We start from the raw sequence: 8,597 nt of genomic DNA on the forward strand, positions 1-8,597 counted from the left end.
GCTGGACATGCTGCTGTGGAGAAAATATGTGTTTCAAGTTTTTGTATATACTGTATTGGCAAACACCTGCTATGTGTGTCCAGTACAGCTCATTTCAATTGACCTCACACAGGGACGTGCAGAGAGTGTTAGAGGGGCAGGGGCTGAAATCCCGTAAGAGGGCACTTTTGGACAAAAATAGCGAAAATAGCAGATCTACAAGCTCACAACACGTAGCGCTGCGACGCATAAATCAGCTAGTTGCCGGGTCCGGCAACTACTGGCGATAGCAGGCGAACAGGCGATGGTCCAAAAGTGGGCGGAGCAATGTCACCCGAAAAGAAAACATGTATTCTTCTTTTCGGACGATACTGGGCGATTGGGAGATGTGTCGGCCGATGCTCGCCCACCGTTAAAACGTACTGTCAGGGTTCTTTGAGGGGGTTCCAAATGGACCTTACAACTCTGTACAGTGTCAGAGATTGGTTGAAATGATGATGCTATATAACAATGAGGACCGTTGGATGAGGTTGGAAATGGATTTCAAATGGTTGAAGTGCTCCTTTAAATACGGTAAGTATTGTTATTTCATTTTATTTGGCTTACCTGGTTCTCTTGAATCAAGGATAAAAAATAAATAAAAAGTTGATTATCCTTCTATTCCTAGTGTAGCAATCCCAGTGATGCTGCTGTTCTGTCCACAGTCCTCCTTTCCTTTCCTCCTCTGCTCTCTCTCCCTCTCCCTCTCCCTCTCCTCTCTCTCTCTCTCTCTCTCTCTCTCTCTCTCTCTCTCTCTCTCTCTCTCCCTCCAGAGGATTAGCAGCTATAGGCTAACGTGGCTAAAGGTACAGCAACAGATTAGAAAGCGGTTTCCAAGAGGTTTACAGCATCCAACAGCCAACTAAGGCTATTAAGCCATGTGCAGGCGTGCCCCGTATTAAAATGTTACTTTTCAGGATTCCAATTAAAAAATAGCTCAAAACATGTCAGGATAAAAAATAAAAAAACTCAGTTAAAACATGTCCCCTCACCCCATACTCCTGCAGCACCTCCAAAAGAATATATCCTGCACATGAACATTTATTTTCTGATTACCAATGACAGTTGTAGATATGGGGAGACCCCTGTTACTGAACAAACACACATTAGTGCCATTATATAGAGCTATTTAACACAGAAACTTTAACAAACAGTTATCAATGAATTGTTATTGTCACGGTTCAAGACAGGCAGGTGTTGGACCCAAGTGCAGACAACCCAGCAAGCCAAATTACGTCATGATGACGTCCTCTGGTGACTTCGGTGACGTTCAGGACTAGCTAGGCCATCACAGCCCATATGGGGATGATCTTTACGTCATTTCCAGGACGTCTTCACTAGTTAAAATAATATAGCTTATTCTGGGCCAGATCTGACTAGTTATGATATGACTTAAATTGATCTGGCCTCGATCGGACTCTCTCTGATACATCCAGGGACGTCCGTCTTAGTGGGCAGAGTTTATGTTCGTTGAAATCAGGTGATATTCTGGGCCAGATCTGACTAGTCTTGGTTTGCCTTGATTTGGCCCCAATAGAGATGTCACAAATTCGTCCAGGTCCTGACCGTGCTTGCTGGGAAAGGCAGATACAACACTGCGCAAAAAGCATGGAATATGGATGTGTATATTACAGGAAACTCCCGTTAAGCTTTCCGTTTCCAACAAACTCCGGTAAACTCCCGAATTGTACCATCACACCTGTATATTACTGTATATGCCTGCTAAACTTGAGGTTTACAGGCAAATCTAGTGCCCATAATTGCCCGTTAACTCCTCTTTTCAAGCAGTGCAAGGCAGACACAGACACAGGGCAGGTCGAATACAAGGGGGTTAATAAACCAAAACAGGAGATGAAGAACATATTGGAACACGAGGAAACAAGGACATACTGTCTGGGAGCAAAAGAAAACACTAGGAACTTGGAATATTACGAACAAACAAGGAACTGAAAACACAAGGGCATATAAATAGACAAAGAATAACTATAGACACAGGTGAACAACTGAGAAATCAAAACGGATTGGGACAGCTAGGTGGAAAACAAAGAAAGACTAATGACAAGGTTAGAAAAGGCAGGTACAGAACTACAGGGGCAGACAGGAAAGCATAAAACAATACTACAAAATAAAGGTACACAAGTGTAAAGTAAAACTCTAAAAAACCAAGGAACACATGGCAAATATCTGATGAGCCTCTTGGCTCATGGCCTTTCAGATTCAGTGAGCTTCACCACCCTCTGGTGGACACAATGGATAATGACATGCAAACACTCCAGTGGGTTTCAAATACTTTGTGCCCACTGTCCAAGCCTCAAGACACACCAGTGGGCAGATATCAAGGCACACCTGTGTGTGTGTGTGTGTGTGTGTGTGTGTGTGTGTGTGTGTGTGTGTGTGTGTGTGTGTGTGTGTGTGTGTGTGTGTGTGTGTGTGTGTGTGTGTGTGTGTGTGTGTGTGTGTGTGTGTGTGTGTGTGTGTCACTCCCCATCTCCCTCCCCCTTTCATGTCTAATTACTGTACCCTATCAATAAAGGCAAAAAACGCCCCAAAAATATTGTAAAAAAAGGAGCATTCAGTGATTTGGGTGAACTGGAATGTACAGTATGGGTTAGGGTTAATGTAATGTAATGGATGTGCACATGCACGCACTACAGTGGGGAGACACGCAACAGGCCAACAACACGCACACCAAGGCCCGCCCCCCCTCGATCATGATTGGCGGAAGGCCCCTCTCTATCCTGATTGAAGGCTGGGCCACCTAGCCAAAAACGAAACCTACGTTTTTTTTTACCCCAGGGGTTAACTGGGGACAGGGAGGAACTCCTTATATGGTCAGCACACTCTATAGTAGGGAGGATTATCACAACAAAACAAAAAAAGAAGTGATATTTGAATTAAGTTAAATTACTGAATATACCTTGTATATATACCAAAAGGGGTTCCCGTCCTGAATGGGGTTAACTCCCACCCCCACCAAAGTGGAAAAAGCGTACACGCAGGTGTATTGTGTGTGCCGTCACTGCCGTGGTTTCCGAAAAATGTGTTATAGCGACAAAGGCACGTGATTCGGAATGGCGGTGTCGCATTCTCGCTGGAGCTGGTCCAGTTCACACAAGCTCCCTAGAGAACATTTTCATAAAGACGGAATGGATAAGGCCTTATCTGTGATTTCCACGTCCTGTAACACTTCAAAGGCCTTCCCATCAGTCATTGCTCTACCATGTGTTGGTGTTGGATGATGAGGTCAGTATGTCTTTGCTGTGGGAACAACCTTGTTATCGGTGGTGTGAGAAGTACTTATTAATTTTACTTTAAGTAAAAGTAGCAAGACCACAATGTAGAAATACGCTGGTGAAAGTAAAAGTTCTGTATTCAAAAGAACAAAAGTATTGGCATCACAATATACTTAAAGTACCAAAAGTAAACACTCATTGGCAAAAGCATCCATTTCGCTTCATCCATTCTTTTCGAATTCAAAATATTTAGCCAATCTACAAGCTCACAATGTGCTCACTGTAGGCTACAACGTAACTTGTAACTTATGTACAAAGTTTTTGTGGAGTTGTTAGTTGTTGTCACCTGACTGGGTTGGATGGAGGGTTGCGGAGCGGGGGTCTTCCTGTGTGGACAGGGGGCAGGATTTCCGCAGGTCTGTCTGCAATCGATCCCTCGGCTGGCCCTGCATGCAGACCCCCGTGTTGACCCCAGGAAATGGTGACCTGCCAATGTCCAGTCACTCTGCCTGTCCCGCCTCTGACATAATGTTTACATAGGTGGTTCTCAATTTCTCAATGGGGGATCCAGGGAGGGGGGGGGGGGGGGGGGGGGGGGGGTTCCACAGGGTCCCTAGCAAAATATGGAACGATTTAAACCCAGTTATATTCTTTTGCTATAGCCAATCTACAAACTCACAATGCAACTAGAAAAAACATAGTTTTTAGCCTATTTTTTGCCTAGGTGGGGTTGGCAAAAGGGCCTTTCTGTGTAGATGTTGCATGTTGTCCCCGTGTCCCCCTAGGGTACTAGGTAGGTACCCTCACAAAAAAAAAATATTGAGACTGGTATACGGACCTGGTGAGACGTAGGAGGGGCCCGGACAGGAGTCAACCCACAGAGCCAATAGAGCGTCGCAGTCCCGCCCCCTACCAGGGCCCAGGAAATGATTCTCCGTTCATTTTCCTCATAGACATTTCAGAAAGTATTTATTTAAAGACGTTTACGCCGCGGACAAAGCCAACTCTTGTCGTGACAAATCATGACAACAAACAAAAAATTTCGGGCCAAACACAGAATTAGAAAGTAGAAAAAAACGGTAGGTTACAACACTTGTTTTGTTGTTTTTCTTCTATGTAATTATTTGTTTGGTCCAAAATATTGTGTGTGTTGTCATGATTTGTCACGACTCGAGTTGGCTTCGTACGACGCTTAAAAGGTCTTTAAATAAATACTTTTTGAAATGTCTATGGGAAAAATGCATTGTGATTAATTTCCTGGGCCTGGCGTCGTCATGAAAGGGGGCAGGACTGCGACGCTCTATAGTCTCCAGTCTCCACGCGCCAAACTTCCCAGTCCCGGCAGAGTAGTTCGGGAGCGGCGGACTGTGTGGCCTTGGTGGACTGATTGAGGATATAGCCACTGGGACATATGTCGGGACTTGATCACCCCGGCTGGAGTTAGGGGTATGATGTTGCGAGACCCGAAACCCTGATGACCTTGGGATACATATAGTAAAAATAGCTGATCTACAAGTTGCACATCGGCTATTTTTACACTACGACAGTTCGGACAGTATATGCAATGTGGCCCTCTGGAGTGAAGCCCTCTCCATCGTCAAAGTTGCCCACCACTGCTCTATACCCACAGGAAGAACGCCAGCCAACGTTAACACAGCTGAGGGAACTCTGGGAGCCCTTATGATTAAATAAACACATGCCCAGCTCAAAGCAGAGGAAAGAGGGTATAAAATCATGGATCAGACAAGAGTAATTGCAGAGCCTACGCGCTCTGATCTGCCCCCTTATCATCTCACTATACCAATCCACCCTCCCACCACCACCCCAACCCCTGCAGCTCAACCTCGTCATTCATCTAATACTTTATCCTCCTCCGTTGCTTACATATGAGATTCAGTGATATCAAACTGTGGAGTTCGTCATCGCACGCGAGCGGCTTGAGGACTGACGTCGATCTTTGCGTCACCTCATCTGCCACGTCCGGTAACTAAGAGCATGTACTCAAATACTGTACAATTTTGAGATATACTGTATATACAGTGGTGGAATGTAACTAAGTACAATTTTGAGGTATTTGTACTTTAATTGAGTATTTCCAATTTCCAATACTTTTACTTCTACTCTACTACATCTCAGAGCCAAACTTTTTACTTTTACTCCACTACAATTATTTGAAAACTTTAGTTACTAGTTACTTTGGTGATTTTAATTTTGATTAGAAAACATACATTAACCACTTCAACCCTGTACATTTCGGCCATTTGAAAATAGCTGATCTACTTGCGACGCATTGTGAGCTTGTAGATCTGCTATTATCAAAAGATTTTGTACACATTTTGAACTTGTGAAATGGGACATTTTGCTTTTGGTACTTTTAGTGATGCCGATACTTTTGCACTTTTACTCAAGTACATTTTCAATTCCGTACTTACTTACTTGTAACAAAGTACTTCTAAATTGCAGTATTGGTACTTTCACTTAAGTAAATGTACATTTTGAACTCGTGAAATGGGACATTCTGCACAATGAGTACTTTCACTTTTGGTACATTAGGCCTAAGTACTCTATAGTCTTATGCAGATAACATTTACTATTACTATTACAAATACTTTTACTTGAAGTACATGTTGAATAGGGGACTTGTAACAGAGTGTATTATTATACATTACATTGCAGTAAAACACGCGAGTAGTTTCTTTCATCAGCGGTCACGTCCCTTCCGCAACGTAAACAATGTCAAGCCCCTCTGCGGTTCGTCTGAGCTCGCCGCCGGGGGTCACGACCTCTCCTCTGCTGAAGCAACCCATCCCCGTGCTAAAAGGAACATTCCTTATCTCATGGCCGTGTGCTCCAGAGACTCTCTCCAAATGACGCCATACAATAGAAATGTATCAATGTTGATTCCGTCGACTAATACTATGACAAAAAATGTTCATCGACTACCTATTTTCACTGGCGAAAACTAATAATGGAAACTAAATGAAAACAAAAAGCTATGATGACTGAAACTAAGACTAAATATATTGACAATTTTGTCAACAAATAAAAACTAGACTAACATGTTAGGAAGGGATTAGTGGACAAGAGATCCAGTATAAGTAAAAGACAAGTCATTTGAGCTTGTAGATCGGCTATTCTCAGCATGTGTAAAATCAGCAATACGACAGCATCAAGGCCCGCCAAAATACATTTTCGTCGACTAAATCAACTGTAGATTTAGTCGACTAAAATCTTATGGTATTTACTTGATGACAAAAATGTGACTAAAGTAAGTTTTATTCAAAAGACCATGATTAAACTAAAATAAAAATGTGATGTCAAAATCAGCACTGGTAGGCCTACGTATAAATCCTATATGTCAATGTTAACCACTTGAACCCTATTTGTTTTGTTTTTTTCTACATTTTATCCCACGATTTTGCAACCCCTTTTTTCACCCAGTGTCAATTATCTGATGTAATCCTGGGCGCTACACTTCCTCTGCCAACCTGGGGGCGGACTGACCTCATGCTTCCTTCTATGCGTGAGGAGTCCAAGCTGCTTCTTTTCACCTGACAGGGGGGAGTTTCCCCGGCCGGACGTAGCGCGTGGAGGGAACACGTTATTTCGACCAGTTCCTTTCCCCTCCATAAGGCGCCCCGGGTGGCCAGGGGGGAGGTAGTTTAGAGACCAGGATTACTGCATGTTTTTTGTGAGGGTACCTAACCTAGGGGACATGGGGAGAACATGCAAACTCCACACAGAAAGGCCCTTTTGCCAGCCCCGCCTCGGATATGGGCACTGCTGACGCGGAGGAGAGAGCACACCCGCAGCGCCCACAGCCTCCCCAGCAGAAATCGAACCCAGACCAACCTTTTACTTTGTTGCCTGTGGGAAGCCTCCAACGAGAGGTCTAAACTTGGACCACACTCTTTTTTCCCGATCTAAAAGCTCACAATGCGTCACAAGTAACGCATTGCAACCAGGTCTGTTATTTTTCACCCACTTTCGACAAAATGTTGGCCTAATAATGACCTAATGCCCAGACTAGGGTTCATGTGGTTAATCGCTTTCAACCTGGACTCCCTATTTTGGCCATTCAAGAAATTCAAAAAATAGTATTCACATCACAGCTCGTTGTGAGTTTGATGATCGGCTATTTCCGCATGATACCATCGTAAGATGAATTATAAAAATTGTGATTGTAATTGTGATTGTAATCTTTATATGGATTGACATTACAGGCATCCATACAATAGGCATATATACGCTTCTGTCATCAAGTCACATTTGACTCTTTGTATGGCAAAACCACAGAATAGGTAGAATGACAATGAAAGTCAGTACTGAATGATTACATTGATTGCACATAATACATTGATGTCCCGGTTTTCTTTTTTTTTATTCGCTCCTCAGACATGTGGCTGGTGGTTCGATATATGTGTGTACAGGCCTCCACACAGACAGCTCCATATCGCCCTGCTGGTGTAGCCCCCAGCCAAGACCCAGCCCGCAACAGCCGTGCCAATCGGGCTCAGGCCTATTGGCACGGTAGGTTGCGCGTTGGTCTGGCGAGTGGGAGCCCTGGGTTCAATCCCCACTTCCGTGTAATGCTACAATCTGGCGTAGTCAGCAGGACGTGGAGCGTGATATCCTCGCGTGAGGGACATGAGGGACATCGTGTGCGGCGGTCCGCGGTGTGAAGTGAGAAGCGCGAGGACGTGCTTCAAAGACTAGAGGGGGGGGGGGGGCATTGTAGCCCCCAGCCAAGACCCAGCCTGCAACAGCCGTGCCAATCGGGCTCAGCCCTATTGGCACGGTATAGGTTGCGCGTTGGTCTGGCGAGTGGGAGCCCCGGGTTCAATCCCCGCTTCCGCGTAGTGCTACAGAGCCCTACATAACCCCCGCCCCACACACACACACACACACCCTTCTTGTTGGTCCACGTTTGATTTTGATTTCTAGTTGTTAACCTTTTAACCTTTTAACTAGTTTTCTAATACAATTGTTTTGTTTTACTTCTGTTCTGTAAAGCGACTTTGGGTACCTTGAAAAGCGCTATATAAATCGTATATATTATTATTATTATTATTACACTGGCATATGGAGAGCCATGCCATGGTAGAACACACTGGGTAGCCTTACAGCAGTGGTTCCAAAACTTGAGAAATTAGAAGTTTGCCCGGGACCCACACTAGCGAACATAGAAGATCTACAAGCTCACAACACGTCTCTTCGCGCCACTTTGTTAATTGTTAGCTCGTAGATCTGATATTTTCCCTTTTTTATGGAAATTGTTTTATTTCATGTTGGAATTCATCCAAGTCCAATGGCCCAAACGTGGGTCCCGACAAACTACAGCATCTG

Source organism: Electrona antarctica (genome assembly GCF_951216825.1).
Source record: "Electrona antarctica genome assembly, chromosome: 20".
NCBI classification, from domain to species: domain Eukaryota; kingdom Metazoa; phylum Chordata; class Actinopteri; order Myctophiformes; family Myctophidae; genus Electrona; species Electrona antarctica.